This window comes from Coenobita brevimanus, chromosome 52 (genome assembly GCF_032717465.1).
Source record: "Coenobita brevimanus isolate Jiangsu-jjx chromosome 52, ASM3271746v2, whole genome shotgun sequence".
In the NCBI taxonomy this organism is placed as follows: Eukaryota; Metazoa; Arthropoda; class Malacostraca; order Decapoda; family Coenobitidae; genus Coenobita; species Coenobita brevimanus.
The window spans coordinates 23,702,055-23,719,856 of NC_137005.1; positions in this window are offsets into that span (position 1 = coordinate 23,702,055).

A 17,802-nucleotide genomic window follows, 5' to 3' on the forward strand; every position below is an offset into this window, starting at 1 on the left:
CGGGTATAATGGATGCGCGCACACACACACACACACACACACACACACACACACACACACACACACACACACACACACACACACACACACCTGAGAGAGAGAGAGAGAGAGAGAGAGAGAGAGAGAGAGAGAGAGAGAGAGAGAGAGAGAGAGAGTTCATGCCCTACGGAAGTAATTTCTTTTGCCCGGTGTGTCGTCTTTTTTGTGGCAGGTGGGGGCGCTCACCATCCACTCGCTCGATGTAGCGCTGTTCTCGGGTGTCTGCCCTTTCCTCTCCATCCATTCCCTTCTGTCTTTCTTTCCTTCATTCTTTCCTCTTCCTTCTGCCTGTGGGTGACTTCACACTCCCTCTTCTGTCTTTCTTTTCATTCTTTCCTCCTTCATCTGCCTATGGGTGACTCTACACTGAGTGACAAGCCAAATGGTTTCCTGTGCACCAGGAAACCATTTACTACGCTGGGTGGTAACCATATAACCAAATTTTGGCGCCTGGTGGTTTAGTGGGTAATTATTGCGCTCCAATCGGATTGAGCAGATGAAGGTTTATATCAAAAGGGTGGTTGGGGTTGACTGCTCATGTAATGCCACTCAGGGATGAGTGAGGCTGGTCACTCTCATCTTAACTGTCTGGACCAACTGCCTAGCCCCGGGCTCCTACGCTCCTCATGGGGCAATGTAGGATTGGATGATGGATGGATGGATGTCTAGTCTTTTGAGATAACTCGGGGTGGATCGATTTGGCTTCTCGGGTTATTTAGTTGGATTTGCGGCTTCTTTTTTTTTTTTTTTTTTTTTTCAAATTTAAAAGCATATACAAGTGAGCAACATATGTACGCGGACGTTCTTTGTACTCTATTTTTTGTACTTATAAATAATTTTATTCTGCTTTGAGGCAGCTTTTGATGGAGAAGTTTTATCCCTTTAATTTTACCGTCAACTGGTCATTATGTTCTGTTTTGTAGAGACCTTTCGAACTTCTAAGCTAACTGAAATCACGTGGTGATATAAAAAATAAGATAAAAAAAGAAAGGATTTCGAGATGACGGTATAAAACCTTTTGAGATCTTGTTACCCTATTCAGTGATGACCAAAATTAATTGGAGTTTTTCTAAGATTAACGTTAAGTATTGTTCTACTGTCTTAACGTCACACTAAAAGCTTTTTCGACAATTTCCTTCCTAACGCCTCATATCAGAGAAAATTACTTAAATACTTAATCCCATAGAGATATACCAAGCTTCTCTCAGCCAAGGGAAAGTGGCCAGGAAAAGGAAATGAGAAACAGAGATGGTGCAATATTAGGCCTGTTCTTGACAGCTTTAGTGTGGATAATTTCCATTGTAGGGTGGAATGGAGAATTCTGAAAGCGTTAAATTGATGAATGAATAGAGGTGTGTGTGTTGCTTAGCTGTCTTTACTGGACACTGATATTACTTGTATTTTGTGTGTTTTTTTTTTTCTGCTGTAGATTATACCTACCCAGTTACTAACACTGGGAAAAAGGATTTGCTATGATGATGATGATGATGACGATGATAAAAATTGTAGATGCTAATACTGGTGATGTTATGACAGATGATGATGATGATGATGATGATGATATTAAATGTAAATACTGCATAAAAGCACCAAGCCCAGAGAAGGGAATCGTTTTATTCAACGTTTTGCCAAGCAGGCTTCTAGAACCCTGCTTGGCAAAACTTTGAATAAAACTGGTCCCTTCCTTGCACTTGATTTCTTCCTTTGAGCAGATCACAAAGTGGGAGATGCTCTATTTGGATTTGTACTGGATAGCTGTAGATTTTTTCTCTGAAATGTTTGAGAGACCAAACAACTGCTAAAGTCTCCCAATCAGCAGCATTAAGGGCACAACTAGCAAAGGCTATTACACGTTTCGTCTTTGCTTAATCAATTTGCATCAATATCGCCCCTAGACCCACCCCAGACGCGTCTGTACAAAGAAGAAAAGGTTTCTTATAGTCAGGGAATGCCAGGACTGGGGCATTACTGTAGTAAGTGCTGTCTTCAGTGTTTCAAAGGCATGAGACTGGTCATAAGGCAAGCAAGAGGTTCATTATTCTTAAGTTCAGTACTTTAGTCAGAGGAGATCTGTGCATAACCATGAATAAATCGCCGATAGTAGCCACTCATTGCAAGGAAACTCCTTACATCATAAGTACTGGTAGGTTCTAGGAATTTAGGAACTGCCCTAACTTTCTTATTCGTGGTATGAATTCCTTCAGCATCAACAACATGTCCAAGAAATTATATTCTCTTACGCAGGAAATGTCCAAGAAATTATATTCTCCTACGCAGGAAATTGTATCTACTGAGCTTGCCATTTGGCGGATATCAAAAACTTGCTGTAGCCTGGCAAAATGTTCAGGAACTGACTTACTCACGACACTGATGTCATCGAGAGAAGCAAACGAGAAAGACTGATCATACCATTTAATACAGAACGAATGATCCTCATAAAAACTGATAAAGCATTTCTAAGACCAAATGTATGTCTTTCGAAATTATAGTAGCCAGAAGGGGCCCTGAATTCAGTTATAGAGCGAGACGATTCTTCCGTTTCTACTTGTCAGTAGCCTTTGCGTATATCAAGGGAGGTAAAAACAATGTTATTCTTACCAAGTGATTCCAATAAATCTGTTAAGACTGGAAATGGAAATAGATCGGGCACAATGACAGAGTTTACGACAGTCAACTACGGGTCCAATTTAACCTTCTTTCTTCAGGACTAGTAAAAGCTGACTGTTCCACGGACTGACGAAGTGTTCATCGATGTCCTGATTTAGCATATCCTGTGCTATCTCATCAGTTTCTTCTCGTAAGTTCTGTGGTAATTTATATGCCAGGAAATAAGTTTGCTGAGTACCGGGAATCAGTTCAATAGTATGCTTAATTATACTTGTCTTACCCACAGATTCACCAGGTAAGGCCGCAACATCTCTACAGGTCTGCAAAATATTAATTTTTCTTTATACTGAGGGAAGTCGGCCGGATTTCCTTGTAGATCAGTTGAAGGAGACGTAGCAGAATCCGTAGAGTTATCAAAGGTATATACACTAGCAAGTCATCATCATCATCCTTAGCAGTTACAGAGAATGTTATGTCCCTGGCACACCTTTACGGCCGATGGGTAAACCAGGAGATCGCCAATCTTTGTGGCACTTTTAAGTGTTAGTGAAGCATTTCTTACATATAATAAGTAAAGATAACACAATTATTCTCCAACACGGAACACAATGCAGACTCGTATGTTAAACCAATCACACGTTAAAGTTAATACATTCACCCCTTCTTTTCCACCTACAACATGGACAGACTTTTGTGTATTCATGCGGCAACAATATTGTGCACCATTTTGTCACTGCTAGTTTCATCTCCGGGTGTTGCAAAATGTCATTCAGACTATTTGAGGTAGCTAATGAGATGTAGATGAGTCAACCACTGGGTCACTCTCAGAGGGGATGTTATGAGATACTGGTACAAAATTATCCACATTGCTCTTTACTAGTGGTTGTGGAGTTAAGATAGGCTGTGTGATCGAATTTACCTGTGAAAGGACTGGGTTTGGGCAACTGTTTCCTGATACATACTGTATATTCCCTTTGTTGTAATACAACCAAGAGCAGATAACTGTTCAAGAGAATGTTGAACCGTTGTGTCAATACCAACCAAAACATCTGCATAACCGAAGTTTGTTTGCGACATAAAACTCACTTGTGAAAGGTTTTATTGAGTCATCAAGTTGTATCTCAAGTGCATCCTTGCCCTTCACATAAAATGCTGAGCTGTCAACGCCACACAGAAGAATGTCAGACGGCTCAAGGATCCAGACGCGTTTAATCTTTCCTTTAATAGTGTTTAGGGAGGACTCAGATATTAAGTTCACCACAGGCCCAGAGTCCATAAAAAATAATGTAGGGACTCCTTCACAATTACCTAAAATAACTGAGTCACAGGGCCATTTTGGCGAAGTGGGAGCTCAGAATTTTGTGTCGTTATGGAGGATTCTGTTGATTCTAGCTCGTGGTTTCCCCCATCTGTGTATTGGCAAGGGCAAGGCATTCGCTAGAGATAATGACTGTTATAAAACGTACAATAATTATTCCTGAATGATCGTGAAAGTGATCTACTGTCACGACTGTGTCCTCATTCATCTCCTAGTCTCTTGTAACAATGTGCTTGGCGAGAACCTGTTCGTTTACAGTACCAACAAACTGTCTTATTTCTGCTTGCAGATCTGGCTCACTTATAAGAGAAACTGCTTTTTGACGCAGGTCTTGCACGTGACATGGCTGGTAAAAGTCTGCTGAATGGACTTGAGACGTGTTCTTGACCTTGTGACTGCAAAGACTGTGGTGCTGAGCTAGTAACTAGTTGAACCGTCCGTACTGTTTGAGAAGGTATGACACCGAGTTTCTCTACTTTCTGTACATCTAACATGATTCTGTCATCCATTGGAAAAAAAAACAAAAAAACGACCTCTAACGCTGCATCTAAATTCATCTTTACTAAGATGATTTCGGAATCTGAGATAACGAAATAACGTTGTTATATTATTTAATGTTAAAGTGGTTTTTCCCGTATCATCAGTTTCCGCTCACGGACTGTTTCATAACGTCTTGTGAGATTTCCCTTTCTGTTGCTGCTGACACCGCTGCCGCTTCTAACAGCGTATTTTGTTCGGAAGGGATGAACTTATCCTGTCTCATACTTTGCAATAATCTTTAAATTCTCATCAAGCATCCTACTTATATGTTGTATTTACCAAAAAATAATCTACGAATTTGTTAAGGCATTCATGAAAGGACGTAAACTTTTTAAAAACCTTCATCTTGAGAGATCCGAGTTGGGGGTAACCATCATCTAAATGGCTCCTAAGATAGACAATATAGCACTGTCTGTTTGTGGTAAGTCCTTTGTTTGCAACTGCAAACTGGACATCACTAATGAAATCATTCACGATAATTGCAGGATTCGTTCCAGTAAATTTGGGAAGCGATGCCCCTTCCAAAATAATTGTTTGAGGGGCGGAAGAGGTTGCCATATTAAAAAAAAAAAAAAAAAAAAGAAGTAGAAGGTAACTGACAATTGTGTGATGTATTGGGGGTATTATATGAATGGAACTCAGTTGACTGAACTATTTCTCTCGAATAAGTCTTTCTGTTTCTCAAACAATTAAGGTTGTCGTGTGAGGTTTCAGTCTTGGTTAGTTTTACTTCATTTCGGAATGTACAATATGTGTATCATCTTCACATAAATTAATCTTCTTAATGTAAGGAAATGTCAGCAAGAAATTAAATGGACAAACATAAGTACAAGGAAAACATTAAGTGAATGTAAGTGACGAGATTTTTTTCCTTTTAACTAAATTAAAGTACTATGTACAATAACAGTTTCCAAAGGAAGGTTTATAGATAGATAGATAGATAGATAGAAAGACAGATAGATAGATATAATATTTACAAATTCAGTGTTCATATGAATGAAAACGCTAAAAGAAAATTGAGAGTATGAACAATAATCTGAGGAAGTTGTTTGGTGGATTATTCGTGTAAGGAAAGAGAGAGAGAGAGAGAGAGAGAGAGAGAGAGAGAGAGAGAGAGAGAGAGAGAGAGAGAGAATAAAACTATGTACTAAGATTATCGGGCTGGAGATAGTAGAAAGAACTTTTTACTAAATGGTTCTAACTAATCGCCTACTGTATTTATATATCATATGGTGCAGGGCGTCGTGTAAGCTAATACTGATAAGTGGTGGGAGGTGAAAGGGTGGGGGGGAGTTGCAGGTCACCAAGTCACTGAAAGTTTTACAGTCAGAAGAATCGTAGTCGGGATGAAGGCTTGGTGACGGGCAGGTTTGGTGATAGACAAGCTCAGTGTCCGATGGGCTATATAACAAACAGGCTCGATGACAGACGGGCTCAGTGGCAGACGGGCTCGATGGCAGACAGTTTCTATGAGAGACTGGCTCGATGACTGGCAGGTTCTATGACAAACAGGTTCTATGGCAGACTGGATTGGTGACAGATGGCAGACACTTGAATTACAGGCTCCTTGATGTGGCAGTAGACAGACTGGAAATAGGACATATTCTTGACAACGTTGCCAGCAAAATATGAGATGTGGGTCCGTAGATTTACCATCAGGATATCAGGCTGCTCTTGAAGACTCACTTTTACTACTGGATGCTTTACTGGGAGCTATGATGTTACACAGTAGTTGACCTCTAACTCTCATACAATGCTTCAGGGTACAGATAGAATTTTTTCTTTATGTGTGTTGTCCTGTGTCATGACTACACTGTTTGCACATAGGGCAGTCCTTTCAGCAGATTTGGCAAGAAGTCAGCTGGCCTCTGCAGAGTCGTGGGATTCCTCTACGTTTGACTCATGATGTTTAAGCAATAAACATCCGCTCGCTTACATTAATGAATTCCTCATGTAAGAGCTTCAGGTGATAAAGTCTTTCCTAAGGTGGATGAAAGAGTCTAAAGTTAAAAGGAATATAAGAATATGTACGTTATCGTATATATATATATATATATATATATATATATATATATATATATATATATATATATATATTTGGCATAGGTAAAATTCTCCTTATGGTTTTGTAGTTGAAGCCATGGCTTTCATGAACCTTAGCATTTATAGAGATTCTATAGCTTTCATGAAACTCAATAATACTAGAGGTCCTGTCTACACTGAATATAATCATTGGAGGGAAGTCCGAAAAGAATGAAAAATGCTTTCGTGAGATGGAGGTCTTCCTTTTCATCAGCTCTCATCCCATTACTTACTCCCCGCAACCTCTCTCTCTCTCTCTCTCTCTCTCTCTGCCAAACCGCACCACAGTGCATCATCTCGTCTGACCTGGCATCACTAGTTTTATTTAATCACCGTATTTCTCACAACATATCCACTATTAAAGTAACACATCAGTACATCAGAACCACCACTGCTCACTTCATCAGAGCATAACAACATCCTTTAAACAACCTCCACATCTACACACATTAATCTCAATCAATCAATCAATCATTTCCTGTGGCACCCTCGGGGATGCATAGGGCCTCGATGAACTCACACCACCACATCCTATCTTGTGCTAACTCCTCAAGATCTCCCCAACACTCATCTCCAGCTTCCCGTCTCATTGTCCTCACCCACGACTCTTTTGGCCTTCCTCTACCTCTCCTACCAGGTGCCACCCACCTTGGTGTACCTCGTACTATTCCCTGTCTCCTATACACATGTCCTAGCCACTTCCATCGTGAGAATCTAACATATTCATCGATCGGCTGCACTCCCGTTATTTCTCTAATTCTACTATTTGGTATCCTTTCCCACCACTTAACTCCTAATATTCTTCTAAGTGCTTTATTTTCAAACACCAAGAATTTATTTTCCATAGTCACTGTGCTGTACCAAGACTCGTGTCCATAAATTAAGATACTCCTAACCATTACCTTATAAAGTTTGATTTTTGTATGCACAGAGAAATTGTTATTATTCCAAATATTTTTAAGCATTCCCATTGCCTGATTAGCCTTCTTTAACCTTTCCTCGAATTCAAAGTTCAAAGAACCATCCTTGGCTAAATAAGTACCTAAATATTTAAACCTATCAACTTGCTTTACAACCATACCTCCAGTTACACATTCCTGCGCATTTTCCATATTCATATTGATTATTTCAGTTTTTCCACAATTAATAACCAAACCCACCTTGCGACCTTCACTCACCAAACAGTCCAACACTCTCTGCATCTCTTCTGGCCCATCACAAATCAAAACTATATCATCTGCATAATCTAAATCCAAAAGTTTCCTGTTCTCTCCCCAAAGTATACCTGCACCGGTTTCTGTTCCAACACGTTTCATAATGTAATCAATGACCAATATAAATAGTAAAGGCGATAGAACACCACCTTGAATTACTCCGGACTTGACTTCAAACGAATCACTCAGACAACCATCAACCATCACTTTACAAAATGTGTCCTCATGCATGTTCATAATCTCAGTCTTTAAATATGTAAATGATCAATTCTGGAGCTATCATCCTCTGACTGTATTTCCCTTTTCCTATGATTTTCCGTCTTTTAAAAGCTGTGTGTCCAGGCAACTCGAAGGAGAGAATATTGTTTTTGGTTCCCTATTGCTTCATTCTTTCCTTATTAAAATCACTTGTGCTATTGGCTTCCAGGGCATTAGGAAAAAAAAAAAACTTGTAAAGTGCAGTATTAGAATTTCTTTAAAAAAAAGCTCATTATTTCGAGGTGTCTGAATCATATTTCACACCATTCCTATACACATAAACGCACTCACCACAACAGCCCCCGTAACGAAGCGCGCGCGCGCGCGCGCGCGCACACACACACACACACACACACACACACACACACACACACACACACACACACACACACACACACACACACACACACACACACACACACACAATCTGCGCTGTTATGCTACCACTAATATCACCAACATCACCACCACTACAACTATCACCACCATCCTCACCTCAAACAACCCCACATCTTCCTGAACCCCACCATAACTCACCTACCGCCATTAATATCTGCCTAAACCCCAACCTCAGTCCCAGACCCAGCTGGCCAACAAGAAAAATCCCGTCAGTATCCTGGACAAGAGAGGCTGATCGGATATTTTTCCAGCCGGCACACGTAATTAAGGAGCACAACACCAGTCTCCCAAATCTCACTTTAAGGCAAAAGGAGGAAACACTTGCTGCCCCTTACCTTTATAGCTCTATTTTTTTCTTTCTGTCCATGCTTTCTGTTTCTGCCTCTCCAGGTTTGTCTGGCTCTCCTCCTCCTCCTAATGCCCATCCTCTTCTTCCTTCTCTCGCTCCTATTCTTCTCCTCCCTCTCCTCTCCCCTCTCCCCAGCCTTCCCTCTCCCCTCTCCTCTTTGACCCCTTTACCCCTTCTTCTTTTTCCTTACCTACTGCCTCTTCCTTCTGCCATTGGGTAAACTTGTCAAGAGGATCCGAAACCTCTTGTTCGATGCATCGGATTCTAGTGATGGAGGACCAAGGCATGGGCAGGGAGGGATGACGGAGGAAAGGTGGGATGGGAAAAAAGATGAAGGAGCGTTGGAGACAGGAAATGAAGAAGGCAATAAAGGAAGGAGAAGGAAATGGGGGGGAAGATGTGAAGAAAGAGAGAGGGAAAGAGGCACGTAGTGAGGGAGAAAAAAAGAGAGGAATGGTGGACGGAAGGAAGAACGAAGAAAGGAAGGACTGATGATGGAGGTAAGAAAAATGGGTGACGAGGATGAGAATGTGGTTGAAGGAGTGAGGAAATTTGGATGAAGGAAGGAGGAAGATTGATTAAGGAGGTAGGAAGGATGAATGAAAAAGGAAGAAACGGTGGATGAAAAAGGAAGAAAAGGTGGAAGACAGTGGAAGGGAAGATGGACGAAAGACGAAGAGAAGGTGGATGGAGGAGGAAGGGAAGATAAATGAGTGAGAAAGAAACGATGAACGAAAGAGACAGGGAAGATAAATGAAACGGGAAGAGAGGGTGAAATAAAAAGGAAGGGAAGACGGATGAACAACAGAGAAGGTTGAAGAAAGAGGAAGAGAGGATGGATGAAAGAGATGATGAATGAATGAAGCAGGGAATAAGGGTGAAAGAGGAAGGGAAGATAGATCAAAGGGGGGGGGGGAGGAAAATGGATGTGGGATTCCAAGAAGGAATAAAAAAATAAGGATAATTCAACGAGAGGAGGGAAGAAAGGAGAAATTGTGAGATGAAAGAAACGAACGTAAAGGAAAGTAACTGAGTGAGAAGAAATTTCGTGTTTAATGAGTGGCAACAGTGATCTGGGAGAGTGGCAGATTGAAGCGAGTTATTCGCTTAGGGAGGCAAAAGGAGGAAAGGAGGGAAGGTCAGGAGAAAGGGAAGGGAAAGGAAAGGAGGGAGGAGGGAGATGGGGTAGGGATGAGAGGTGAGTAATGAAGGGGATGAAATGACTATATTAGGAGATAATGGAGATCACAATGACACGTGTGAAGGATGAAGAGATGGTGAGTAGGAAAGGGGAACAGAAGAAAGGAGTGATTGGTGACACTCGTGATTTGGACTTTACTTTTAACTGTATGCTATGTTTGGCGACATTTCTCCCCCAATATTCTTGGTTTAGGATGTAAAAGAAGTATTAGGAAAGTTTCTTCCCATTTTGACCCTAAAACTAATGAGCGACAGGCTGTGTGTTTCACATTCTTTCGTATGGCCAAGCCACAACTTTTGTATATTTGGGTTTGCCCTCACGTTATGCGAGATATTTATTGACAGTAACAACACATACACTGTGCCTTCACGCCATTTACCTAAAGACTGTTCTCACCAGTGTGTTATAAAGGATATATAATCGATTTGACAGTTGCCAGATACATCTTTCTAAGGGAAATGTACTGGGAATCGGGAAATCATTTTGGGTGATAGTACATTCGAACAAGATATACGAAATACAAACACCCGATAACTAAATTTGAATCCAAATATATAACTACACACTACAGCACAAAAATATAGCCAATAAACAGTGGCAAGAGTACACATGAATATATTTAACATAGATACGAGGAAGTATACATATGCATGTGCCGCATGCACGTGTATTAGCATTGTGGTTGTGTCGTACATCAGAGAGAGAGAGAGAGAGAGAGAACATATGAAAACATGTATTAAGTTGGATCCTATGATACTGGCACATAATATATCCATTATGCTACGGGATGTATACATGGACAGAATGTATACTTCACATCTAGTCCTTACTTTTCCCGCACTCACTGACACACCTTACTCTCACTTTCTTCTTCAGACATCACTGACGCAAACTTTCTCTCTGCATGACTCAGTTTCTCTCTTTCTACAGCCTAACCTTCACACACACCCTTACACCTCACTCTCAAATTTCACGTACAGTCTTCTTCAAACCTCACACTTACTCTCTTCCTTACACCATACTCATTTTCTTCCTCACACCTCGTTCACATTCTTCCTTTAACAGCACTCACTCTCTTCTCATATCTCACTCTTCCCCACACCACACTCCCTCTCTTTTCCTCACATTTCACTTTTATTCATACCGGTATCCTCAAACCTTGCTTTCACTTTCTTCCCCATACCTCACACTCATTCTCACTCTCTAACACCTCACTCTCACTGACTCACACCTCACTTTTACTTTCACCTCAATAAATTCGTCCTCAAATCTCTCTCTCTCTCTCTCTCTCATTAAGAGAATCAAGTTGTTTCTTCTTGTTCTTCAGTCTCTTTAGGGTGTTAACTTCATTGCATTATTTTGTTTTTATTCGAGCGAAGGAAGTGAGCAGGAACATTATTCCTCAGCCGAAATTCGGTGTAATTTTTTTTTTTTTTTTTTTATGTGACCGACTCTTGGCATAGGCTTCACAGCTTGCTTCTAAGGCACAGTATTCCTCCTACATACTATACACCTCTACACGTCACCACGTCGGCGCTAACACCCACCGTCCATACTGAATACAGGCTAAGGCTGTCTCATACAGGACTGGTGTACTGGTATTAGAGGGGTATTTTTACATGTCGGCGGGTCTCGTTGTAGATCAGTAAATTCTTGAACCTGGGTCCGGTAGGACTGCAGGCCACCTCTCTACTGACTGAGCCACCGCCTCCACCAGTTGCACCTTATGAATTGTAAAACTGCCCTGCTTTAGGCGCAGAAATTTCGTTTTCTTCTCAGCAGTTAAACGAAACGTGGCGTGTCATACCAACTGAAATTGTCATGACTGCAGACTTTTCATTTTCAAGAACCAGTCCTAGGCGAAAAATGCCAAAAATATTTCCGTATGGCAAGAACAGGAAAAAAAAAGAACCATTAATGTTTCTCAGCTTAACAGCTGAGAGACAGCATCGTACCTTACTGAAACTACATGAAAACTACCTTGGTGTGTACCAATATTTCCCGAAAAAGAGCCGAATGCACTCCCCCCCCCCAAAAAAAAAAAAATGCAACCTTGCTCCCTCGGACAAGTTCCACACCAATCTCTCTCTCTCTCTCTCTCTGGGCAGTTGCTTCAGCTCAGTTTTCCTTACCAAATTTTTCGCGTGTCCCACTCCCACACCCTCTCCTGAGTTTTAACTCTCATTCTCATTCCCTTCAGCCTCCAACATGCCCATTCACACTCCATCGCACTCCCCCTCCTCTAGCCCCCCCCCCTCTCTCTCTCTCTCTCTCTGTATCGTCGGTGAATAGCATTTCTTTCCACTTTCTGTCTTCTTAAAGCTTATCAGAGGGGACATTACATTCCTTATGCGCCTGAGTGTGTGTGTGTGTGTGTGTGTGTGTGTGTGTGTGTGTGTGTGTGTGTGTGTGTGTGTGTGTGTGTGTGTGTGTGTGTGTGTGTGTGTGTGTGTTTCGGAATGTAAAAGGTGTTGTAAGTAACGGGAAGGAATAGGGCTAGATGAGTGTTCCATTGGCACGTCATAAGGTTCCTGTTTGGGTCCCATTCTGTTTTTACTTGATACCACTGATACTGACAAGGGTTTTGTTTATTAAAACCCCAAATCTTGTGACTGATAAAACACAGTAAGAGGGCGGATACATCCATACCAAGAGAGATAATTTAGAGAAATCCAGATAAATGTTTAACTGAGCTCGAACGAGGTAAGTGGATTTTAATATTTATTACTGTAAAGTCCAAAACCATGGTAGTAACAAGACTTTCGTAGCCTCTGTCAAAGGAAGGAGGCGAAAAGAAATGTATATGGTAAGCAATGGAATCAGGTCAACGGGCTAAAATATTTGGTGGCTAAATGCCTGAGGAAGGAAGGTATAATCTGAGTTCAGTGAAATTTTCCACCAAAATATCTCCAGTAATAAAAAAGTCGAGCAGAGAGTTAGAGAAATGTGACTGGCGAACAAAAAACTGATGGGATGATCTGGATATGTAGGTGATGGTAAGGAACTTGCGGAGGAGAGAGGTGGTATTATTAATGGGATGGTGTAATGTTAACGGTTTGAATGCAACATAGATTTATTTCCAAGCTTTCTCTGACAAGAATGAAAAAAAAAAATATCAGCTCAAGTCGCTCTCAAATACGTGGCACCTTCTCTACAATGTACACCAAAAAAAGAGGTTGAAGAATATCCATAATGATTTATTCAAAATAAAATTAGAGTGCAAAGAAGCAATAACGAGAGCTAGTAAAAAAACAAAAAATAATAATAATTTCTTACCAGAGCATTCCAGTCTAAACTTGAGAATATCATCCTGGCCTTGTAACGTTCCTTAGTACTCCCACTCCTAACGTACTATGCTTATTTTTTATCACCACATTACAAAAAAAGCTACGAAGTAAATAGAAAGAATGCGTCGAAGAATGAGACCAAAGATACAGTGATACGAAGATTAAAGAAGTCCAAATGAGGAATGTCTTTAAGGAGCTGGATCAGTTCCCAATGCGCAGATGATCTAGGGATCTGGTTTCAGCATAAAATTTCTTCAAATGACATGATAATATGGCAATTGATAAGTGTTTTAGTTTAGACCAGTAAAATTACGCTAGAGGTAATAGTTATAAAGTTACTTGCACACATTCCTCGTCAGTTCGAGCAGGTCATTAATTTCACCGGTAGGGCTGCAAATGTACAGAACAATCTGCCTAGGGACATAGTAGGCCTCGATACAGAAACAGCATATAAGTCAATGAGACAAGAATCTGGCTTCTAATCTATAGCCAGTGATCATGGAGAACAGAGTAACTATGCAACAACGTTAAGCAATCACACAGTTTTCTCTAACAGATGATAGTTATAAGGAGTTTTCTATTTATCTATTCCCTATGAAATTTCCATTATTATATTTATATATGCAGCCTGGTTGTCGCTCTCACTATTCCTCCCGGCCTAGGCTGAAGAATTTTATGGTGGAAAGCCTTCCTGATTTATATCCTCGTAATACTGGATGTGATGGAAATAAAGGTCTTAGTATCAAGCAGTCGCGAAAGGACAACTTGATCTGTTGATGTTTTCATTCCATTGTTTTCCTTCTCTCTCTCTCTCTCTCTCTCTCTCACACACACACACACACACACACACACACACACACACACACACACACACACACACACACACACACACACACACACACACACATATAATGCCTACCTCACTCTCGCACAGCCAACACACTTTTTCTACTCAACCTCATCGATGAACATGTTTGTTTTCCATTCTAGATATGCCACCGCCTACCCATGGTGGAGGAGGTATTAAGTGATTGGCCTGTTCGTGGGTGCGTGAGTCCGTGCGTCCGTAAAACTACTGGGGGCGCGATATCTCCTGAACCCTTGGACGGATTTCGACCAACCTTTTGTCAGTGATACAGTATTACGGAACAATGAACTGGTTAGGTCAACAGGGTCAAGGGGTCAAAAGCTAAGATCATATGGGCTCGGCTTAGTTTATCCTTGTGGGCACGATATCTCCTGAATTCCCTGATGGATTTTGACCAAACGTTTGTCAGTGATACAGTGTGAGGGGACGATGAAATGATTGGGTCAGCCAAGTCATGGATTTTTTTTTTTTTTTTTAATGCAAGGAAGAAAAAAAATCAAAAGCCAGAATTCCGCTAGACCGTTACATTCAAGAAAAAAAAAAAATCAGACAGCCAAATTCAAGATCCGTTCATTTCTAGATGCCTGGACATACTGCATTTGAAAAATTAGAGGTCATAGGCTGTAGAAAATACAGACAGAGGATAACAGTTGCAGAGTTGACTTGTAGCATGCATGAAGGACTTGGAGTAACAATTAACTCTTACAACAGAGAATAAGATAGAGAAGGGAAGAGAGTTTGTTACTAGACGGGTACTACGCGCTTGCCATGGTGGTGGAGGGATGCAAGCAGGCATTTCAGAGGAGCAGTGACCATGGAAGTATTGGTAGAAAAGAGATAATGATGCAGCAGTGTGGCGAAGAGGCAGAGGTTGAAGAGAGTCAGAAATAGGAGAATTGATGAGACAAAAAGTCTTTGACTCCACCTTGTTGTGGGGAGCCTCTCCACACATAAAGAGTTCTACAACAGGAACGAATAAAACCCTTGAATGTAGTCAACAACTGTGCAGGGGTAAAGTATGGGTCGGCCTATCACACCTAACCTCTGGGAAGCAGATTCTGTATGAAAGGTAATATGATCTTTCCAAGATAAATCCCTAGAGAAAGAAACCCCAAGTGTGTTTAAAGATGATGTAGGATTAAATTCGATATTGTTAAAAATTATAGGATACTCCTGTGGAAAATTTTGACGAGTTGAAGGATGACAGAACTGATTTTTTGATGCACTAAAGAAATCAAGATTACTTCTACCCAAATCAGCGATATGTGTCAAATCAGACATTATGTGTGCCATAGCTTCATCCCTTGTTTGTTAAAGTAATTGCTGAGATGGACTCTGAGGAAAGTGAATGGAAAGGTGAAGAGTGGAGTCATCAGGGTATGAGTGGATAGGGTTAGATGTAAATCTTAGAAGGTCGTTGTGGAATACAAGGAAGAGTGTTGGTGATAGGACAGAGCCCTGAGGAACACTGTAATTGATAGCTCTAGGAGAAGAACGGTGGCCGTCTATAACAGCAGCTACAGAACGTCCAGAAGGGAAGCTAGAAAGGAAGGCACAGATAGATGGACAGAAACCGTAAGAGGGCAATTTGGAAATTAAAGATTTATCCCAGATTCGATCTAAAGTCTAGATGTTAAGAGTGATAGCAAAGCTTTCGCCAAGGTCCCAAAAGGAGGATGACCAGGAGTCTAAACGGTAGGTGAGAAGGTCGCCAGCGGAGCATTCATGGCTGAACCCATCCTGACGATTAGAATGAAGGCTGTGATAGGAAAGGTGCCTTAAAATGTTTCTATTAAGAATAGATTCATAAACCTTTGAAAACCAGGATGTTAAAGTAACTGGATGATAGTTAGAGGCTGTGAACATATATATATATATATATATATATATATATATATATATATATATATATATATATATATATATATATATATATATATATATATATATATATATATCGTCAGCCATTGCAAGTCCATAGCTGAACAAAGGCCTCCCCCATCTTTCTCCACGAATTTCTTGACTGAGCCAATCTCCCACGTTTTGCCTGCAAACTTCTCTATCCCATCTCTTCACCTCCTGTCTGGCCCTTTTTTGCTACGCATACAATCTCTTGGAGTCCAGTCAGTCAGCCTCTTACTCCATCGGTTATCCCTTGTTCTTGCTGCATGACAAGTTCACTTCCATTTCTGTTCTCTTATAACTTTTATAATGTGTTTAATTTTAGTCTGCTCTCTCACCCAAATTAATCATCTCCTGTCTCTTACAGATATTCCCACCGTTGACCTTTCCCTTACTCTTTGAGAACGTGTTGACTAAATTTCCATCGATTTTTTCAGTTTCCAAGTCTCACAACCATACACCATAGCAGGGATTATACATTCGTTACATTCATTCCTTTCTACAGATATTGGTAAGAAGCTACTTTTCATGATCTTTCGCTTTACCGAAAGCTTTCCATCCAACTGTAATGCGTATTTTTATGTCACTCTCATGGTCTTTCGTTTGTTTTAGTATCTGCACCCAAGTAATTGTGCTCCTCGGCTTCTTCAACAATTTCTCCGCTTGTTCTGATGATGCTCTTTGGTGTATTTGGATTAAAGTTTAGTTTTTCTTCGGTTCATCTTTAACCCAACTTAGAGACTTTATTTAGGTCAGTTAACATTTGTTGCAATGTCTCTGCTGTTTCTGAGAAGAGGAAAATGTTATCTACAAATTTTAAATGGTTTATGTTTCCTCATCTAAGTTAATTCCTTTGTTCTGCCAGTCTATCTTTCTTAAAATATTTTCAGTACAGGTAAATAGTTGGTGACTGTAACATCCTGATGCACGCCCTTCTCACTCTTAATTATTAGCTAGTCTTTATGTAATTTAACTGCAGCATTTCACTCTTTTTAAATATATATATATATATATATATATGTTTTCACAAGTACCAAAAATATAGTCTTCACGGACACTGCACTGACACTGCGCTATACTCAAACTGAACCAAAACCGACTGAACTTGTTCTAGTCTCTTATCCATCCTTATATAAGCTCACATTGTACTGAATGATCTACTTTTCCAACATTATAGGACATGCTGGTCCTGCATCTGCCCCTAGCAACAACAGTTACCAACTAGGAGACATCAAAACATGCCAGACTTTTCCTACATTACATAACACTAAATTATTTAGCATACTGACTTAAATTAAACTGCATAATTAACAAGTAATCACATAAACATTATAAAGAAGAACAGCACAAAAATTAATGCATAACTTAGGAGATAACTATGCTCACAAACAGCAGGCAAACTGGCAACTGACTCGTACCTGAACTAGCTACCATAAACATCAGGAAACGTCGAGAATAATCTCGGCTACCTAACTGGCATATCTCGCTTCTTAACACTACTCCTTCCCTAGTTCTTTGTCGTCTCGACAAAACTACACAGTATATCCTAAACAAACATAAACCTTAATCCTAATGAAACATCTAACTGTACACAAAATAATCCTTCAACTTATCAGGTCTTCTTCTATGTCACTTCTGACGATGTCCTTGCTCCTTCACACAGTCCACTCCTCCAGGGAGGTCCTGGTCCTCTTCCTGATTCACTTCTTCACTTGGGGAACTGTCACCATCTGCTTGC